General features: G+C 40.4%; 1 long non-coding RNA gene across 2 annotated transcripts in view; it reads left to right on the top strand.

Annotated features, from left to right (window-relative positions):
* The first annotated feature begins 420 nt into the window (after positions 1–420).
* Positions 421–22,015, top strand: part of LOC135451232 (uncharacterized) — a 69,644-nt gene continuing 48,049 nt past the window's right edge. For both annotated transcript variants that reach the window (XR_010441245.1, XR_010441246.1), the window contains exon 1: positions 421–613. This is a non-coding gene — a long non-coding RNA (uncharacterized LOC135451232). The remainder of the gene's footprint in view (positions 614–22,015) is intronic.

Here is a 22,015-nt window from a genome sequence, read left to right on the forward strand (position 1 = left end):
CTCCTAGTATCTGTCAGGGATGATTAGAGTCATTAAGAGGCTTCCTTTCAAATTATCTTTGCAGCTTTCTTCTACCGCTGAGAACCAAACAAAGTTTGTTTTTATGGTCCAGTTCCAGAGCTGTTGAAGCTGGATAAGCTTTTCCATGCGTGCATTCTCATTTTCACGAAAGTTCTAGCCAGGTGCCTAGCCAGGTGCCTCACAGGAACTTTTCCAGCTTTATCTAAGACGTTATTTGAAAGGTGCAGGGCTCTGTCGCAGCCTGGCCCGTGTTTGGTGGGCAGTCGGAGGTCAGGCCCAGCTGGGGCAGGCCGGGCGGTGCGGGCACAGCTGCGGCGGCTCCGCTCATCAGTGCCCCGCACACCTGCGAGGGACCGCGGCAGGATTCACCCCGCCCAGCCGGGCATCTCCCGCCCCAGCACGGCTTTGGGCTGGATCCCGGGCAGCGCGAAGGGGCTCACAGGCACCCTCCAGGCGCTGTGCCCGTGTTGGGGACCCGGCAGCCCCGCGGGCTCCTCATCCTCCTGCTCGTCCTCCGGCTGCAGCCGCCGGCCGGGTGGGCTCACCTGCGCACCCGCCGAGCCTCAGGTGCCCGCCAGCATCGCTCCTGGGGGTGAGTGAGGTGTAAATTCCCATCGTGTTTCTGGGCGTGCTGGAGATTTTTGTAAGTTTTGCAAATTTTTTTAATGAGGTTTGCAAGTTTTTGAAGTTTTTTAAGCTTTGCCAGTTTTGGAGCCCGGTGCGCCCGGAGGGTCCGAGCCCTCAGGGCCCGCAGCAGCAGCAGGTGAGGGGATGCCGGTGCTGCCCTCACCTCTGACGCACTTAGAGAAACAAAGCAGAATCCCCAAATTTCGTACGTAATACTCGAAATAGCGGGAGTTCAGTTTTCTCCCTTTCAAAATAAGAATAGGCAAGTGGAAGTTTTTGTAATTCCTCCTTTTGCAAGGAAGGCAAGAAGAATGGATGGTGTCTCATGGGTATCTCCTGGGCGTGTGAAACTGAGGGTGTGGGAGCTCCCCGTGATGGGCCCGGGGGGTGCAAGGAGCGTCCTCCTTGGAACTCTGTTGTGTTTATTCTTAAAAAAAAAGATGCTTGTTGTCAATACACTCCTGTCTGGATTTTCTTATTTTATTTGTTTTATCTGGTGACTCCTTTCAAACTTGTTGCTTTCATATTGCAAGGGTTTTAGTGTATTTGTTCCGTTCTGTTCTGCAAAGCAGGCTTTGTTAGTATGAGCCGTTGTAACTCAGTATCTTTTTAAATCAAATGTCGGGTATTTGTTTGTTTGGGGTTTTTAAACATCTTTATCTTGTTGAAGTTGAGCATTGGATTTGTGTTGGTACTTGTTTTGAAAGACAAACTAAAGTAGCATATAGCCAAAACATTTCTTTCCTCCCTCAGAATGGCTCCTGCAGGTGTTGGGACCATAAGGCTGAATTTCAGTCGGAATTAAAGCAGTAAAGCCATTGACTGCTAGACAGCCTTTACTGCTGTCACCTGGATGCTGTCTGAGCTGAGAGAAAGAACGTGGCTGTGTAAATCAACCTGGTTGCTAGTGGATGTTTTAGAAAAAAATAGCTTTTCCTATTTTTTATTTCAGGTTTATAGCTTTTTAAAAGTGGATATCAAATTTCTCTTGACCTAAGTCGTGTGTTCATGTGTCTTACCTTGTGTTCTGCACCTTGCTAACTTCCAAAATTTCAAATGTGCCTTGAGTTTGCAGATGTGTTATTTGCATTTATTTGTAAAATGCATTGAGACAGAAGGGTCATCAGGTAACCTGAGTCTCCCAGATTCTGAGCTTTAACAATTGCTACCATTTCTATGTATCATATTTGGTATACCAATGATTCCTACATTTTTCCAGAGGTCATTGTTTTCCTTTTTGGGGGAATCCTCCACCCCACCCAGGTACATGCAGTATTGATATAAAGAAATATATGCATAGCTGCATTTTAAATATGATGGGGGGGAAAAGGTATTTTCTACTTTTTAAACTGTTTCTTTAACTTCTGGGAAGTGGGCAAATCCAGGGTATGAGAGAGGATTTTTCTAATGATTCACAATGAAGGTGAAAGGATGGCTCTGAGCAGAATTATTTGATCTCCACTTTCTGTTTTATAAATAAAATTATTTTGAGGAATCAGTTGCAAAACAATCACTGATGCTGTGAAGTGAATTTGGCTCCTGTGAAAGTTCCACTTGACCACTTAATGTGAGTAAAGCAGAAAATAAATGGATGATTTTGTGCTGCCTTTTAAACATTTTTTTTGTGTCTATTATTTAAAATACTTTCAGCTGTGAGACTGTGAATTGTACTTATTTACCAGGAATGATCTGTGCTTTTCCAGTACACAAAAGATACGTGCACATGTGGAAATTAAGGCATTTAAGACTGATTGTACCTAGACTGTATGCTAGCCAAATGTGTAAATGATATCAATGATTAAGTCTCACTTGAGAAATTAATAATGACTCCTGACAAATTACCGATTATTTTCTTAAACCAAAGTAGTGTTTTCACTATCTGTACCTGCCTTGTGTTCAACTTTGTGTTACTGTACCTTAAAAACTATGAAAAATATTTGTGCTTGGAAGCGGTAGGCAATTTTTTTAAAATCTCATTTCATTCAGAGAATCACAAGACACATGAGGAAATAGGATGGCTGCCTACATGTGTCTCTCTTTCACCTCAAATTTTCCTTTAGGCCTTTTTTGTTGCTTGCTTTTTCCCTCTGAATAATTGTTTTGTCCATCTGCTCCAGTGTGTTCATCTGGGGGCAGTACAGTATTTTCTTAAAAAACTCTGATCAGTTCCTTAAACTTAACTTAAACCAAGTAAGACTGACTAATACAAGAACTTCTGATTTTTTTTTTTTCCAAGAGCAAAACCAATCAGAGGCAGAAGTTATTTTGCTTTCCTGTCTCAGGAAAAATAGGAGCTTTGTTCTCACTTGCTTTATTATTATTTTATTCCAGTCATTAGTGTACAAAATGATGTTAATGAATCTGTTAACTTTTATGCCTACCTGCAACATTAGTCTAAATCATAATTCAGCTTTGCCAGTGCTTGTCACCACTTCCTTTTTTTTTTCCTGTTGGGCAGATGGGAATAAATTGTAATTTTTGGTATTGTGTCTATATTAGAGTATTCATTTTCTAGACTGCTCCTGCTTATGTCTGCATAAATAGTCACTGTGGTGTCAGGTTTCATTGGTTTTGTTCTATTTTCTAGTGCTTAATTTCTAAGCAAAAATGGTTGTTTATTTTCTGAAGATTTCAGGAAATTGAATGCCTGATTAAAGTTACTACCATGTGTGATTTCCTTTTCATGGCACAAGTGCACTACTGAGAAATGCACTATGTGGGCTCTCTTTCCTGATCTGCAGGAGCCTTAAAAATTCTTAAATACACAGGAAATTTTTAGTTAGCTCAGCTGAAGTCTTAATATTTGTGTTAGCTTCTTACTGGCAGACATTAAATGATATTTGTCTTTATTGCCCTTTTCAAAGCCTTGTGTTTTTTCACTGATGTCATTGAAGTGATTGTAAAAACAGCTTCTGCATGCAGGCCTAGCCAAAACTGCAGGATAATTCTGTAGGTGATCCTTTGCAAGGTATCTTGTCTGTGGTGTTGCCAGCTGGGACATGTGTGAGTGCTGTTTGTGAGAACAGTCTGTAGGAATTCAGACTCAGGTTAAACTGCTTTCTGCCTGTCAGTCTGTCTGACTGATGGCTCACAGCAAAATGTTTAAGGGCTGCTGTGGCCCCACCCCACTGGCAGCTGAGCCCCACACAGCCCCTCACTTCTGCCCCATGGCAGCCCACCCTGCAGCCATGTGGGACAGGGGACACAGCTGGAGAGGTGAGACAAGTGGCAGATGTAGATAAAAACAGTTTAGTGGGTAAAACAAAAGCTGTGCCCACAAGCAAAGCAAAATCAGGAACCCACTCCATGTCCCCAGGGAAGCAGGGCTCCACCATGCCCAACAGTGACTTGGGAAGACAAACACCCATCATCACTCTGAGCATCCCTGGTCCTTCCTCCCCAGATTTCCATGCAGGCCTGATGCTGGGCATTGTGGAATGGGTCACCTGTCCATGCTGGTGTGATGCTGGGCAGTGTGGAATGGTCACCTGTCCATGCTGGCCTGATGCTGGGCAGTGTGGAATGGTCACCTGTCCATGCTGGTGTGATGCTGGGCAGTATGCAATGTCCCCTGGGTCGCCTGTCCATGCTGGTGTGATGCTGGGCAGTGTGCAATGTCCCCTGGGTCACCTGTCCATGCTGGTGTGATGCTGGGCAGTGTGCAATGTCCCCTGGGTCACCTGTCCATGCTGGTGTGATGCTGGGCAGTGTGCAATGTCCCCTGGGTCACCTGTCCATGCTGGTGTGATGCTGGGCAGTGTGCAATGTCCCCTGGGTCTCCTGTCCCAGCTGGGTCCCCTCCCGGTTTCCTGAGCACCCCCAGTTCCTCACTGCTGTGATAAGCAGGGAAGGCCTCGGCTGAGTGTCAGGGCTGCAGCAATGGGAACAGCCCTGTGTGCAATCCCATCCTACAGATGGGGAGTTCTAGAGGAAACCCTTCAGTGTGCATTATCACTGCCCAGCCTATAGATTACATCAGCTGCTTCTAATGATATTTTCATTGGCATAAAGTTTGTGTTGTCTGAACAGATTAAGGTTCTTTTTAAACTTTTTCATCCCCTGAGGGCTCTTTGTGTTTGTAGTCAGCAGCTGCACCATTTTTGTAATTCTGTTTAATTATGTGCAATTAATTGGGTCATAGCTCTGCATGTTGGAGAAATGTTGGAAATAATGTTTGTACAGAAAATCTAGTATGGATATAGTGAGTTGCAGCACTTTTATTGTGCTTAATATCTGTTTCTGGCAGAACTGGGAGTACTCACTAGTTAAGTGTTGATGGATTTTTCATTGGTGTTCTGCTGCTTAATTTCAAAGATGGGATGTGTTTTTATCAAATTCAGTTTGCCAAAGCAAACATATGCACACTTTAATTGAAATAAAGCAATAATAACTTTATGGGCTACTAGAAATATGGCTGCTCTGCATTTATGGAAAATATGTCAGAACAAAGATGTGCATTATGGAGGATGCACAAAAACACACAGTGCAGTCCTGCTGTTGAACACTCATGATCTTAGCTATAAAATGTTGAGAAATAAAATGAAGCTTACCTGTCTCTTTGAAACATATTGTTAATATTTCTGCCATTATTAGATAAGGCCTATAAGCATCATCTTGAGTGAGTCAGAATTTAAATTTTTAAGGAGCTGAGAAATTGCAGCAGCCTACAGAGCTGCAGCATGGTGTACTCAGTTTGGATGAGCAATCACTGCTGGGAATGCATCTCAGGTTTGTAGTGGTGCTTGCAGCTGGAATGTGGCTCATGTTAGGGTAGAGGGATGCTCACTAGGTGAATGCCATCTCTAAGAAACCTGAAAGGGCTCCTGGAAGGTCTTTATGTGCTCCTGCTAAGGCCAGTGCCAAGGCATGGTGCAGAACCTGGCTGTGTTCAATGCTGACTGCAGAGGTGCAATGTGCATTAATCCCTAGTTTGCAGCCCAGAGTGAATGACTATGAGAGATTGCAGTCCCAGCACAGGGCAGTGTCCTGAAGTATCAGTTGTCACTCAGTGATTATTTTGTGCACACATCATTGTTTGGGCTTTTCCCAAATGAACATTTAAACAAGAAATTGTCAAGTTTAGGAATTTAGTTTGTTATGATGGCATAAAAACTGGCATATGCCTCTCACGGCTCCCCTCAACTCTAGGCTGGGGAGCCAAGCTTCTGTGTCTTATTTTTGCTGCAAGAACCATCATGACATTCAGACTGGGATGGCTGTTTGGACAGCTGCTCCCTGTTCCATAGCAGTCTCCAAACAGGGGACCAGATGGATTTAGTCTCTGTAAAAGAGACCTTTGGGAGGCTGTGACAATGAAAGCTTGTAGTGATACAGGCAAAACCTTATGAGGACAAATGTTTATCACTTACTCATCGGATGTGTAGCAGGATCTTTCTTTGGTATGAACTCAATCAGAACCTTACAGAGAGTTTGATGCCTGGGTGTTGTAGCCACAGACTTCAGCCAAATAATATAAAAGGGTGGTGGTGTGCTATTAAATCTTAGCCCTTTTTTGAGGGTAATTTTGTATGTATGTCTTTTTAATGTGAATCTGTGAGGGAACGCACAGTGCTTATGAATCAGCAAGGATTGATGCAGTGCTGTAGTTAGTAACTATTGCTGCTGTCCACACTTGGGCAGGAGATGATGCTGCCAAGGTACCCAGCACTATGCCCCCAAACGTAATTAACTGTAATTAACCAAGGTGATGGAGGAGACCAATTCCACAACCAGCACAGTTGGCTATTTATAGCTCCAGTGCCATCTCTGGTGTTTAATCACTGCCATGGCCAAGCTGCTAAGTGCTGCTTGGGCATTTTGTGACTGCATGGGAGTGGATGCACAGAGAATTTAATTGTTAGATCTAATATAAATTTTAGCAAACAGCACAGCATGTGAGTAGAACCGTGTAAATTTATGCTGCTCTAAGTAACAGAATGCATTCACAAAAATGCTAGTGTTTGTAAATTTGGAAGAAAAAGCTGAAAAGCTGTTTTGAGGAATCACTTTCCAGCTTGTGTCCAGAGGGAAAAAAGCCCACTTTTATTTGACTGTTAGCTAAAATGCGAAAGGTACTGCCCTTAATTGCTAAATGCTTGATAAGTTGAATTTTGGAGAGAGGAACAGTGAAAAATTCAGCAAAAGGTGATGCATCTTGATTTTAGTGACCCTTGCATTGTGTAATAACACACATCCTCTTCTGGCAATTAAAACCAAAATATGTTTTCCCAACAGTTAATATGCCTTAACCTACAAAATAAAATTTGTGAATATTTGCAGCTATATTGTCTGTTTAATTTTAATTAAAAAGCTTCTTTTATCACCTCCTTGAGGGATTATTTGGGCAATTGTAACTAGGTATGTGACTGCTGGTAGTTTAAATCTGTCCTTTACACTCCTGCATTTGTACTTTTGTGTGTCTTTAATTATGAAGGAAAAATATTTTCGTTTGTCCAAGATATTACTTGAAAAAGCTGCTTTTCCATAAAATCTGCAGCTGCTTTTCTCTTTTCCTATTAAAAGTTTCCCATTTAATATTCTGCCTCTGCATAAATTCTGGTATTTTGAAAAAAGGAAGATAATCCTTTCTTTACCAGTCTTGCAACTGGAAAATTAATTTTTAAGCTAAAGCTTCCTGTTTCAACACTCTACCAAAATGTCAATAACAATAGTCAAATATCTTTCCAAGACTTGCTTTTAAAGGCCAGAGGTTATCATTAGATCACCTAATTTGAGTAATATGTAGCAACCAAATGATTTCCTGTCAGAAAAATTGGCTCTTGGCTATGTCCAAGTACAGAAATTATTAGGAGTCAGGCAAACATAATTTGAGTTTATTTGAAATAATTTGGAGATTCCAGGCTGATTGTCCAGATGCTGGCATCTCCTTTCCTTCCCAGCAGTTTCCAGTTCAGTATAAAAAGCTGTTCCTGTAGGAACCAGTGCCCATGGCTGGTGACTGTGCCATGATGAGACAAATTTTGGTTTTAAGGAAGAGAGGGGGGGAAATACAGAAGTAAGTTGTGGAACTGATATGAGGGCTCTAATATTTCACCTTCTAGTTTTGGGTTGACTTTAGACCTGATATTTACAGGGAAAATATTGACAGTTTGACTTCCAAGACGTTAGTAGGTGTTGCAGCTTATTTCCTGGTTGATTGGTGAGCTGCTCTAGCTGTGTTTGTGGTGCTCTTATGAAGAATGTCCTAATTTTATGATGTGCAGTATGTGTAGCAATGTTATCCAGCAAAAAGTGGAGAAAAATAGATGTATACATTAGGAATAACATAAAAGATGTATACATTAGGTGGCACATAAAGACCATTATAGTTTGGTTTTAGTGTAAGTAATGCATTTATGCCAACCTCAGTTTTCTTTGCCCTGTGAAATCTTTTCACATTCCTGAGTAAGTTTTGTTTTGTTTGGTTGGGGTTTTTTGTGTTTGTTTTTACTGAGTGTGTTGTTAATGCCAGGAGTGGTCCTCTAGCTATGAGATTCACCATTGTCTAACAGGAGGCCTAAAAACTCTGACAGTAAACTACAGATTCGGAACATGTATTCAACAGAGGCTTCTTCCCAGGCAGAGGGGGTTTATTTCAAAATCTGCAAAGAAAACTGAGCCTTCTGAAAGGCTGTTGTTATTCCATCTGTAGAGCCACGATAGGGCTGGGGATTCTCTTTCATGTCAGATTTTTGTCTCTGCAGATATGAATGCTATAATCAATGCATGAGGGAGCAGCATTTCATTTTCTCCTCTAGCTGAGCTCTGTATGATTGCTTCCAGACAGATGTGTGCAGTTCCAGTGCAAAAAATGCTCTATGCAGCCATTAGGATAACTTTTTTTTCTTTTAGTAGCAGCTTGTGCTTGAAGGCTGTCTTTTCAATCTGCTTCTGTGAATTTCCCTCCACCTTTATTCATTCTTCCAATATGGACATAATTTCAGTGTCATGGAATTGCTGCTGTGGGCTGCTATCAAGGGGATATGTGAAGACCTGTGGAAAAAAGGGAGTGAGGAAACATGAATTCATATTTAACTTGGTCTGCAGCTTTTTATCCCCCAGAAAAAGAGATGAAATTTGCTGAATTTTGCAAGTCTGGGAGCCAAAGTGGGAGATGAGTGAAGCTGGACCCCTCTCTGTGTAGTTTGTCTTGGGACAGTTCTTAGCTAATTCTTTAGTCTTTCCCATTCTGCCCCTAATCTGCCTGTCTGGTTTCGGAGGTAGCTGATTCTGTTTGTTGATTCTGTTTCTTTTTACGAGATGCTTCTGAGGAGACGAGCACACCCTCCTCCATTCCCCCTGCTGACACGTATTTGTACTTCAGTGAGAAAACAGGGGAATGACGTTGTGTTCTCCCTGGTTTTGCTGCGTCCTGTGATTCCATGTGCTGCCTTTGCTGCACTGTGGTTGAGCCCTCCTGCTCCTCCTAAGCCCAGTTCACCTTCTCTGCCTGTCCTGCTCGGGCTGCTCAGCAAGTCCCCAGTGCTGCTCACTGGGTTCATCTGCCTTCATGCTTTGCATGAGCAGATGGAGGCTGTTACCACTTTCCTTGTTGTGCACAAGCAAAGGCAGCCCAGCAGAGCAGAGATTTGCTCTGGTCTGAGCTCTCCCTTCCCACAGCACAGCCAGTGCAGCTCTCTTGCCCCCAGCCCTGCATTAATGCATTAACTCAGAGGCAGGCACTCGGTGAGAGGCACTAGACTTGCTCAGAGCTGTTCAGTGCAGCAGATTCATTATCTGTGCTCAACTCCCTCCACTTGGAAAAATGAAAAATTCTCCTTTGGAATGACAACGTGCTCTAGCTAACAAAACTTTAAAGCTCTCTCAGAAATATGTTTTGATGCAGAGGAAAGGAATTGGCAGCAGAACGTTCTGTTTAAAAGTGCAGCTTGCTTTTTTGGCTGGATCAGCCGCTGTCTCTTTCTGTGCCCTCTCTTGCTTCACTGCTCCTGCTATTGTCTTCTGACACAGTTTAAAAAAGTCTGATCACTAATGATAGGGAATTGTGAAGACATCAGGAAAAAATCTGGACGTATATATTTGGCTATACCAAATTATTTTTTCCACAGGTGACAAAAAAAATGTGTCCTTCTGTCCCTGGCTGCCCAGCAGCTTGAAATTAGCAGCTGGATGTCCTTTGGTCATCCTTTCATTGGTAATGTGTTGTACTGTGCTTGCCATTGCCAGTCCTAGGTCAGCCCAAAACCTTTGCTGTGGGGCAGTAATAGCTGTTTGTCTGTGCTTAATGTGTGTCCCTGTTTAGGGAGTAAAGTTTATGGTTTTCTGTTGGGTAAGGAAACATTTCTGTGAGAACTGATTATGAAAGTATTATGTTATAAAGATTGATTTTAACCCTGGTAAGGACCAACCATTAAGAGGAATTCTTTGCAGGCTTGTGAAGCCTCCCAACACTGACCATTAGTTTCCCTTCATTCTGTTCTAATTAAAGAAGAAGAATTTAGCAAAACCCCTTTTCATTGTTTCTTGCACAGCTCCTCTCTGGTTGGCCCTGGCAAGGGGAGCTGTTTGTCACAGAGCAGTTCTGGCTCACAGAGTTCCTGTTCTTGCCTGTTTGTTGCTGCCTCTGCTCTACAATGTTTTACAGGTGTACTAAACAAATGTTTTCTGCAGATCTGGCAGGGACTGAATCAGGGTACCCATGTGGATAAAGAATAGGCTCTTTTCTTTTTATTTTGTCCAGACCCTGGTGTGTTTCTCAATTCAGCCTTACAAACAATTTTATTGGCACAAGATGAGGTGGCAGAGTGCTGCAGAATCTGTAACTGCAGATAAGAAAAGACAATTTCTTACTCTGGCAAAGCTGCCAAAACCTTGTTTTGTGAAACTTCTCCCTCTGGTTATCTTTTCATCAGGCAACTGAGGAAATTGGGTTGTAGGCCTTAAAGACAAAAACCAATAAAACATCAAAGTCCACAACTTTGGGAAGGTCTCATGTGCAGCTTGATTAAGTCCAGACCATCCTACTGGAATCACTCATCATGCTTTCAGAGCCAGCTTTACTTGGCTGGTAGGCTGCTAATTTTTGGAAGTACATCATCTCTAATGATAAAGAAGTGAGTCTGTCTGCATTTTTGTCCTTTCACAAAGCAAAATAACAACTATGAACTTCAGGGCACAAGTTTAGATTGCTAGATAATACTTGCCTTGGAGGGATTTTAAAAATATGTGTGTATTTATTTTTAATATGTCTTGAAAGCGGTGTAGAGTTAAAAACAGAAGTCTAGGGTTGGAAAACCTGAGCAATTCCCCAACTTTATTTAACTTCACTAATTCCTGGATTATAGAAACTAAATACTGCCCTCTTGACATGAGTTAGTCACTACCATTGATGCTGCTGCCAGCTGTTGGTATTTATTAGCTGCTGCACAACCATCTAGAGTACAACAGACTAGAACAGTGGTGAGGAGTCCTGGAAAAGTGCCCAACATAGGTTTAAATATTAATCACATTACCTGGATATTGAATTAGTTGCTCTTGAAGAAATGTACTGTCCAGCTGAAACTTTTAATCAAGGCATTCTCATTCTGGAGTTATAATTGTTTGAATAAAAGGAAATACTAAGGAAACACTTTGTTTGCAGTTATGGCTGTTTATATCTTGAGATGGTTTTTTCTTTTAATATAATTCTTGGTGGTAGTTGAGAAAAAATACAGTAATGTTAGTGGAAATTTCCTCTTGGTAAGAAATTCTAAATGGCATTGATACCTTTCTCATATTGAAATGACAGGTCACTTAAAAACCTCTCTGTAATTTCTTTAGTTATATGCAGAATTTTAAATTTAGAGCAAGATACCCAACAACTACTTTGAAGGTGTTCCAGTAACATTACATTTGCTGGGACAGAATGTATTTAATTCCTTAATGCATGCAAGAAATCCCCAACCCATAATCTTTTTTAAATGTATGAAAGAAGCAGCTTTGCTTATTTCTGTGGCTTATTTCTATGTCTCAGCTGAAGTGCTGAGGAAAGAAGCATAAAGTTGAGGTTCTAGACACAGTTCCCCAGTCAGCAGAGCCACTTCTTCTTGCATGTAGTTGTTCATGTCTCAAGTTGTCTTAGTCATGCTGTGTTACCTTTAAGGACATTTAAAACAATCTTCTAAAAGTTGAAAAAAGATTAATTTTTCTCTATTTTACAGCCAAAGTGTAAATTCACAGACCTGTTCTAACTTTTTATTGTCCTAGATGTATTTTAAATGTGATTATTCCAAGGTGGTTTTAATTACTAATTATGTAATCACTGAGCTTTTGATTAACTCACAGGCACTATTAAACAAATTGAATTGCTGTTGTAAAGCTAGTTACAATGAAAAATTACTTCAGAGGAAGTTAAAGTAGACATATATTTATGTGTTTGTATTTATAAATGGTACAGATTTGCTGCTACTTCAGTGAGTAGGTCCAGGTAGATAGCCAGGAAATCAACAAAATTGGCATGTCAGAGGGAAAGATAATGAGTTTTCCAAACTGGGGCTATCATTACAGTTATTAGCAGTGTCTGATGATTCAGTGCCTATCTTTGTTCTTCCTGACAAAGCTGGATGATTTTTAGATTTCCCTTGAGCAGCTCTGTTATCTTCAATTGACTTTTTGGTTTGTTGTGCAGTTCTGCCTGGGAGAACCCAGTTTCTGGTAGGGAGAGTGAAATGGTCCTGAGGGGAGCTGAAGGTGGCTGCAGCTCTCCCTGGCAGGGAGAGTGAAATGGTCCTGAGGGGAGCTGAAGGTGGCTGCAGCTCTCCTTGGTAGGGAGAGTGAAATGGTCCTGAGGGGAGCTGAAGGTGGCTGCAGCTCTCCTTGGTAGGGAGAGTGAAATGGTCCTGAGGGGAGCTGAAGGTGGCTGCAGCTCTCCCTGGTAGGGAGAGTGAAATGGTCCTGAGGGGAGCTGAAGGTGGCTGCAGCTCTCCCCAGCTCCTTCAATTCCTGTGCTGTGCGAACATTGCTGGGTGAAATTTGCTCTGCAGTCCTGGAGCCGAATTGTGCATTCCAAAGACTATTGGGGAATAAAAGTGGGTGTTTTAATCTCCTAAAAAATGTTATGTTTGAGGTACAGCAGCAGAGTGACCTGAACTTGGAGGTGCAGTTTTGCCTGATGTGCCCTAGATCTTGGCTGGCCCTCTGTACCCCTCCAGAGCTCAGCTTTCCTCATGACTCCTCCTGTCAATGAGATGTGGAACCAGTTTGTTTTAGGGTAGGGGATGGCTCTGACTAGCAGTTATCTCTGCAGGCATTGCTCACCTCCCCTGTTTGTAACTTACACATTCTATTGCCAACAACTTTCAGGCTGCTCTTTTGCACAAAACCAACCAGCTCATTGTATGCTTATTTTACTCACTGAGAACCTTATTAAAAAAAAAAAAATAAAGAGTAATTAATTAGGAGTACAAATATGAGTAGGTGATACAGGTAAGTCTTAGTTTCCTTTTTTTCTCATGTTTGATGTATCTCTGCAGAAAGGAAAGCGAGCTCCTCTAAAGAATGTGTAGCTATGGATAAAAAATTTTGGGGTTTTGCATGCTTCAAAACAATGACATGACAAAAGCAGCTTTGAAGCTATTGAGTAATATGGCTGTACTTAGTGTGCACTATACCAGTGGCCATAAAAGTTGAATGATTTTTAAGTAGTAATATCTATTTCACTTGCTTCTTGGGCTGTGGGACATGTGTCTCTTATCCAGTGTGTTAAGATGAGATGTGTTGGTGTCAAACTAATTCCTGAAGTTGTATGTACAGACTGTGACCAAGAAAAACATTCTCATGATGCTCCCCAGTGCACTATTTGATGTCTGTTTGCTTTTTGCTGCAAGGAGATGTGAAATAATTTACTTTGCATTTGTAAGCCACTGTGTGCACATTGCCTTCCTAAGGGTCTAAGTGCTCTAGGCTGAGCCTTGCTGCTTGTGTATTCCAAACTGGGATATAAATGCTGGGAGAGCTGAAGGGGAATATAAAACTGGAGAAGAACTAGCAAGTGGAAAATGGAACAGGAGCCTTGTCATCACAGCATGGTGGCACTTGAAATGAACCCAAATACTGCACTTGGCCTTTGGATGTGGATAAAGTTTTTTGTCTTAGAAACCAGCTATTCCACTTAGTATCCACCCCTAGATAAAAGACTTCTCCTTTGATTTGAACAAAAGTTTTGCCTGCTTATTGGAAACAGCATTCCTGGGAGAGAATGTTTCCTGGCTGTCAGGAAAAGCTGTGACAGATGCAGTTGCTTTCACTTTTGTACCTGTTCACTCATATTGTCTCTCTCTTTGATCTCACTGAGGTTTAAAAATACCTCTAATTGTGGGATAGAAATTCCATAGTTGTGGGAAGTTCTGGGTTGGTGTGGGGATGAGGGGAAAAGAGATTGAGAAGCAGCAGAGTTTTCATCTGCTGAGCAATGTTGGGATTTCTTATTGACTGCTGAAGGGTCTCCGGGAAATGACCAGGTACAAAAGGGACCTGATGAGGGTGATTCCATTGCTTATACTGCAGAAATGGTGTGAACACTGCTCTGCAGTGATTGCTTTTGAGTGGCTTGAGAAATTCAGACTTCCTTTCAGAACTCTGTAAAATGCATCCGAAGGTAATTACTGTCATTTCTCCTGGAAAGACATTTCTGCTCCATGGTACAATTGTTGGGTTTATGGTATCCATGCCTGCCTCATGTCAGTCAGGGTTAGGCTGTGTTGCCTTGTCCTGGTGATATCCAGGTTTGACACCATGTGTTGTTAGCAGGACTGTTTCATTCAGTGCACATAAACTGACCCCCGTGTACAGCTCAGGAAGCCTCTGCAATTCTCTGGAATGAAGGGTGCTGGGTAAATATCAAACATCGAATCTATGCCATTTCTGTAGCTCTTATGTGTAACTGTTATTTTCTAATATGTATGTTTATTGCTATATTTCTACATACGGGTGTGTGTTTTTTAAAATTTGATTTCTAGATGGAAATACTGGCTCTTTTCTCACTGTAAAAGAAGGTCTCCCAGTTGGTAGTGTTGGTCTCCTGGTTTAGAGTGTAAAACACAATCTGAATACTCTGTAGTTCAGAATACATCCAAAACTCAAGTGATTAGCACACCAGCTAAATCCATTAACAAATTGAGAACTTGGTAGGGACAAGATGCTGCTCTTCATTTCAGTCATTCTTTATCCATCAGTACAAAGCGAGAAATTCACTGATGAATTATCCATTTCTGTGTTAGCAGCTGACTGGGGCAAAAGCAAGATCCTCAGGTTTTAGAGCTGTATGATTTAGTATGCAGCCAAAAGTATAGTACAGCTAGCAGTTGTGAAGCAATTGAACTTAATATTTTAATAGAAGGGCTAAAAATAATCTTTATGTAGTCAACATTATTCTAAATCGAGTAGCTGAGATCTATTTGGCAGGAAACACATTTCTAATTGTATGATATATGAGCATTTTTATTTATATAAATAATAGTATGTAGTGCACAGTTCCTCCTAAATATTTGCTAAATAGAAAAGGATTTCTTAAATTAGGTGTTGCTACATGATGATTTGCAACCACTGGAAAGAGGAAAAGGAAGGCTAAGGCCCTGAGATATTTGTTATTTCAGGTGTGATGAATCAGTGTTGAAACCTGTGGGTGGAACCTTTTTTTGGGAGCCAAATGTGCGTGAGGAAGGTGGTGAAAAGTTACAGAGGAGAAGAGGAGCTGCAGCAGAATTCCTGCTGAATTTCCATTGAGTTCCAGGTTTTAAGTGTGTGCTAAATGCCGACTTTGGTGAATCAGAGCCTAAAGTTTGGCCATTTGTTTTGGGGGAAATCAATACAATAGAGACAGGGCAGCTTCTGGTGTTATTTGGAGGCAGCCAGCTTGAGTCATGGCAGTAAACAAATTAATTTTTTATGGGAATTAGGACCTATAATCCTTTTTCAAATGAAATATAAGGAGCTCTGACAAAAAAGTGCTCCTAAGGCAGCTGTAATTTTCATAACAATAAATCTGTAATTTTCATAACAATAAATAAGAAAATCAAATATATCAGACTCTGTTACCTTTGAAAACATTGACTTTTTTCCCACCTAAAACTTTGATCAAACACCCTTCCTTTTTTATTTCATTCCTGCAACTTTTAATTACCTGCTGTCCCCCACATGACCTTTGCTTCAAGTAGAGCAAGTTACAGATTCCTAAATTTCCCTAAAGGGCTATAATTGTTATGCTACATGTGGGATAGAAATATTTGAATTGTTGATATGAAATGTCAAAAAATAAGTCTTCAATAGATTTGAACATTGAATTTGGTCCTGCTGGCATTGTAATCTACACAAGCACTTAGAAAATGGCAGCACAAAAATTAGGCTGAATTATATTCTGAAACTTATGCTTTTTTTGTTCAAAGAATGCCTCATTCTATGGAAAGAGTTGAGTCACCTGAGTCTTCATTGCAAAGCTGTTTTGCTGTAGATGTTTTGCACAGCATTTAACATGAACAGACAAATACAGGTTTAAAACTCAACATTTCTCATGTTATGTGGTGAAACAAAATGCTTAAAGCTCATGACATGCCAGTGTGCAAAGTAAAGCTTGCAGGGAGGCATTTGAGGGTATGGAGTGTCTGTTTTTAAAGTATTAAGATTAATCATTGATCTTTACCCCTAGCCTGACACAGGGTCAAATTTGGATAATAAGGAAGCTGTTAATGTTACAGAGCATCATTATGTGATTGATTTCTAAAAGCAGGAGTGTTCATGAATGTCATCAAGTTGTCCCATCTATATGAGTTGTATGAAATACCTGTAACTATATAATATTGGCAAGAACATAAACAGGCTACATATGTGATACTCATTCTAAATAATTATATTTCTCTGTAATTCTATCCTATTTTCTGACTTTGCCTAGAATGAATAAGCAGTCACATCTTCACTTGTCCAGCAAAGTTGTTTCTTAAATGCTCTATCTTCAAACGTGATGAATTCAGAAAACTTCTGTATTAAATTCATATTGTTATAACCTAAAAAATACAGCCATGTTATCTTTAAACATTTTCTTGGCTCCAAAATTGGAAGAACTTTTTGTAAGAAATCCTTATATCAGGAGTAATAATTGTTGGATTTTTAAAATATATTTTGATGAGGTTCATTAAATGATTCTTGTGTCTTAAATTCATCTCTGTTATTAGCTGATGTAAATCCTCATCAGTAAGTGGATGTTAATTGGTGTAGTGTAACTCTGGACCTCCCAGGAGATTTCTGTGTGCTCATTACACATTCATACCCGTACCCACAGACACATGATTGATGCTGCTCCACTCTCCATTCCTGACGGTTATCCAGCACTGACAAATGTCTCCACGTTTAGCAGTAAAGAGGTACCATGACTGTCTGAAGGGACACTTCACACAGAATTAACTCTTTCTGAAGTTCTTCCCCTTCAAGTTCTATTTCCTTTGAACCCAGGAGTGTAAAACAGATGGGAAGATGAGCACTTTGTTAACAATGGTCAGCAAGTTCAGACCTTAGGACGTATTCTTTTGGTTAAGAAGTGTTTTTTCTATGCAAACTAATTCAGTAACATTTTTGCAATGATTATGGTAAAGCTTGTTAAAAAACCACCAAGTTATGTATTAAAAGCATTTTATGCCTGGTGAAGGATTGTAGGAGCTGACACTCTTGGGGGCATGAGTAGAGAATCTCTAACAGTAAAAATAACTTGGGAAAAGTTGTAGATTATTCTCTGGAAGTTGTCACTTCTGTGTAAGCACCTTGTACATTCCAGTATGACAAGTTAACAAAAAGGCTGGTGTACTGGAAACTGTGGCCTATACAGAACCTTTTATCTGTGTTTAGTTTGTGGTGAAATGCTACAATGATGAATGACTTTCAATTCCCACACTTTCCCTCCTGGCACTAACAAATTTTCATTTGGTGCCACGCTTTCAAGTCAGACAGATTATACTTCTCAAAGTGGAAAGTCCCATTATGGAACTATTTGAAAACTGTGCTGACACCTGTAAACCTGAATAGATCATTATTTGCTTACTCCCTCAGCTTTTCCTTTGGGCTTTCTGCTCCTACAATTAAGTCTCCTGCTATAAGGAAGTCAGCAATATTTCTAGTTTTCTTGCTAGATCATGGGTACCTTTGTCTGTGCTCATATCCATATGAGTCACATACCCATATCACTCCTAACATGTTCTTGCACCAGACAGTAAATTCTCTGTCACACTAATAAAACTTAAGTGGTGCTTCAACTTAAGAACCACAAAGGGCAATGATTATTGTGGAAGCCCAGCAACTTAAAATACAACTTACACAGCTTAAATACAAATTCACACTGAACATTACTAAGTAATGGTATGAAAAAACCCTTTAGGATAGCAAAAAAGAACAAGAGGGAAAGTTGTCCTGAGTAAACATCTGGTTACATAGAATTTGTGCGCAAGTACGTTTAAAATTTCTTAAATCATGATGTGAAGTGTCTTAAAAAATTAAATATTGAAATGTGAAATTAATTTTGCAATTATAAATGAGATTTTTAAAAAACCCATCTGGAATCTCCTGTTTATTTACTGCATAGAGGGCTGTACCGTCTATTTTTATACCAGCAGAGTCTTACCCCATTTCTTGAGGCATGAGGTTCATTTTCTAAGTAGCTTTTTATTCCATCCAACTACTGCGAGTTGTTTTTCCTGCCTCTTTGTACTCTTCAAGAGGTAAGATGTGATTCTGTTGTCCTCTGCCCTGACTGCATTTCTGTGGCTCTTTGCTCTTCTATAAAAAGATCCTTGGAGCAGATGCAGTTTCTTCTTGAAGGGTCTCACCATCTTGTGAGAACATTGATAAATAAGTAGCTCTTCCTTGCTGGAGGTGTGAATGGACCTCAGTGCTCTGACAGGAAAACTGGAACCCAACCCAGGCTGGGCCACAATGGGACACCTGCTCTGCCTGAGATACTGTCCCTGCAAGAAAACAGATCATGTTGTGCCATTAAGCACTTGGAAAATTAAAAAATACTGGTAGTTTATTTTTATGCAGTGCTAGTTTAGTCCTTTTACAAGTTTATCACAGGTCTGTGGCACTGTATGAAGCAAAACCTTGCATAAGGAAGTGTGTTTGTCCAATCAATTCAGACTAAGTGGATACATACACATAAATTTATGTGAGCGTTAATTCAGCCCTGTGTAAATGGTCATTAGGATAATGGTGTGATTTCTGCCCTTCTCTGATGAAGTCTAGTGGAATATTCAACTCTTTAATGCCTAAATTTTTCTGGAGCTCTATCAGAAGTGATGCTATTATGTGATTTCTTTCACACAGTAAGGAAGATATCGAAGTATAAAATAATAACCTTGGAGGTTTTTGGTGGTCGTGGCAGGTGTTATGTTATAGGAATTGTATCCTACAGGTTTCCAAGTAACAAGAGAGTTCATAAGTATCCATAGTTTCACTAATTCCAAGGCACAAACCCAAATTGTTTTCAATATTAAAGCAATTGCCTGCTTTATTTTCCTGATATTTCCTTTGGGGACTTTCATTCAGGTAATTTACATTGCTGCCTTCTTTCAAGTTTTCCATAGCAGTTGACACAATCTATGAAACTACAATAGGTTTAGAGGCCAGCATATTCATCACAAGTCAGATTCAAGGTGAATAAAGCTATATATTTTTTGGTTTGTGGGATGGCATATGAGTGGCAGTAATTTTTTCTTGTGTTTATGAATTTTCTTGTGCACTGGAAAGCACTATCAATTCAAAGTAAGCTTAGCAATTATTAAGTAACATTTCTCTTGATAAGAAACTGAATTTTTTCTTTTTTTGAGCCACTGTTTGATTTGCAGGACTTCATGGCTGTAGGAGATTTTAACAGCCCAGAAACTTGCTGATGAGGAGGTGAAACAGAACACAATTCCTGAAATGTGTTCAGTGGATATTTCCTACAAAGAAAAAAGCATTTTAGGCATAGACTTTTGGGGATTTAATTGAGACTGGCAAGGAAAAAAAAAGTGTTAAAAATGTCAAGGTGAGGGAATACTGAGAGCAGCTGTCAGCAGTGCAAGAGGCGATCTCTGAGATAGGAAGGAGGAAAAATAGCAAAATAAAAACAATACATTTCAGTATGACAGACTCACTTAAACTCCTAGAATTGGTCAGTAAAATCCTCTGAGGGGCTTCCTAGAGGCACTAAAGCAAACTGCAGTCTCTCCAATTAATTATATCGGAGGTAAAAATGCATTTCCACGATGGAGGGAAAAGCAGGAGCCATGTGAAGGCAGTTGGTGAAGCTGAAGGTTTGTACTGATGGCTGAAAAGCAGCTGCAGCCCAGAGGGGCTCTCATTACCCCCCTGGACTCCCTGCCTCAAATGCTTCTGGTGCTCTGCAGCAGACAGTGAGCAGGCTTGGGGAGCTGGACTTGGTGAGAACTCCTGGGCTTTCTGTGGGCTCCTTAACAGCAGCTCACTGCTAATTCAGAAATTATGTGCAGTTCTGTCATGACGAGTGTGCGGATACCAGGCATGGCTTGCGGTGTCAGACTGCACAGGGAGTGCACACAAGGTCATCCTGCTAGAAAAGATGGTGAAGCCTGGCCTTAATCTGTGAAGGAAAAAATATTCTAAATGAAGTAATATGAAATGGTACAGAACCGGTCAGAAAGCTGTAAGGAGAAGCTCTTAATATTTTAATGGAAAATGTGTGGAGATCTCCTCATCTCAGTATATACTCAATTCCTTTTCATCAGTGATGGTATATATAGTCTTCAGTCAAAGCCAAGCTGAAAGAAACCTTCAGAGTAGAAAATATTGGAGGATATAATAAGAATTCAAAATTCAAAGCAAATACCTTGTTAAATGGTGAGTAACAATGGGGAAAGAAGGGAAGTTGAAAATTGTTCATCTGAATGTAGGGCTGGTGCATGAGAAGGAACAGCTAACTGGGTACTTGTTTTGCAAAAAAAAAAGATTTATTTTGTAAATAGTTAACTCATCAGTGATAAGACCTCTGAACTGCATCCCTAAGTTGTATAGAGTAAATGTAAAATCAACTAACTTAACAGTCTTCAAGTACTTGGCTGCTGCTGTGAGGAGGGAGGAAACCTGGTCACTGTGGTAGTTAGTCTACTGTTTCTCAGGCCTGAGCAAGGAAAACTAGATTGCATTTTAAAAAGAGATTAAAAGTAGGTGCAGTAGGGGAAAAATATCAGAGTATTGCGTAGTTAACTCATCCATTATCTTAAATACTCTGAGGAAGCTTAAGGAGAGGAGTGCAATAATGCATATGTATGCATTTGCAGCAAAGCAGGCCATTACCATGGGACTGTCTCTAATGCAGCCCTGTTGCCATCAAAGTGAGCACAGCTGTGCCTGTTCCTGCTCTGATAGGAAATGCTGTGAATGCCAATGGAGGAAATGCACAGAGTGAATCCTCATCCATCACTTTAACGCACTGTACCAGGGCTGAGCTGTGATAAGGGATCCTTGTCACACTGCAATTTCCAGCTTCCTGAAATACTTCTTTGTACTCTGCCTTTTAGGGGGGTGATAGAGGCTGAGGGAAGCACAACATGGACATTTGTGGAAACTTGAATGAAATTGCTGTGAAGCTGCTTTTGATGTAGCTCTTTGGACTGCACTTGATGTTCTTCAATGAGAGGACAAGCTTTATTTAAAACACAGCTTTTAAAAGTTTACGCCTCTATTTAGTTTTTTAATTTGCTATTTGATTGGTGGAATCTTTTGCATTTTCAGTGACTCTGTACCATTTTTTATGCAGAAGAGCAGTTCTGGGCAATTCAGGCTCTATTATGCAAAATGCTGCTTGCTGTTTACTGTTAATAATAAGCCAAAAACTTTGCTGTCCTTTTTTAGTAGCTGAGTATTTTATGCTGCAATCTGGCAAGTGAAATTAGAGAGCAGTATCTCAAAAAACCTTAATGTCTATGTATGCTGTGAATTTTTTTAATGGTATTTTTTGTAAAAATTAGTTTGAGAATGGAAGTGAGTATTTACATTCAGTTAGTGGGAGGATTGAATTTGTGCTATGTGATAGTTGCCCTGTTAGTGTTCTCAATTAGACAGTGAAACAAAACTCACTTAACTTGTATTTTGTATTAAGGGTGCTTGATTTAAATCTGTAATTCTTCATTTCTAAGAAGGTTAGGATAAGCAGGGTATTTTGCTCAGTTACTTCACTTGGAAGCCTTTTTCACTAAGTAAGTTTCAATACCTGAATCTAGAACGAATTTTTAGAAAATGGTCTGGAAGACTGAGAATGCAGGTACCTTGAGGTAAAGGTAACATATGAACTCCCCTGTGGCAAAACTCTTTTGGAGCAATTGTACTGTGTTCCTTACTGCTGTGTGTGTGTATTTAATACACTTTAGTGTTC

The sequence above is a fragment of the Zonotrichia leucophrys genome, chromosome 8 (genome assembly GCF_028769735.1).
Source record: "Zonotrichia leucophrys gambelii isolate GWCS_2022_RI chromosome 8, RI_Zleu_2.0, whole genome shotgun sequence".
Lineage (NCBI taxonomy): Eukaryota > Metazoa > Chordata > Aves > Passeriformes > Passerellidae > Zonotrichia > Zonotrichia leucophrys.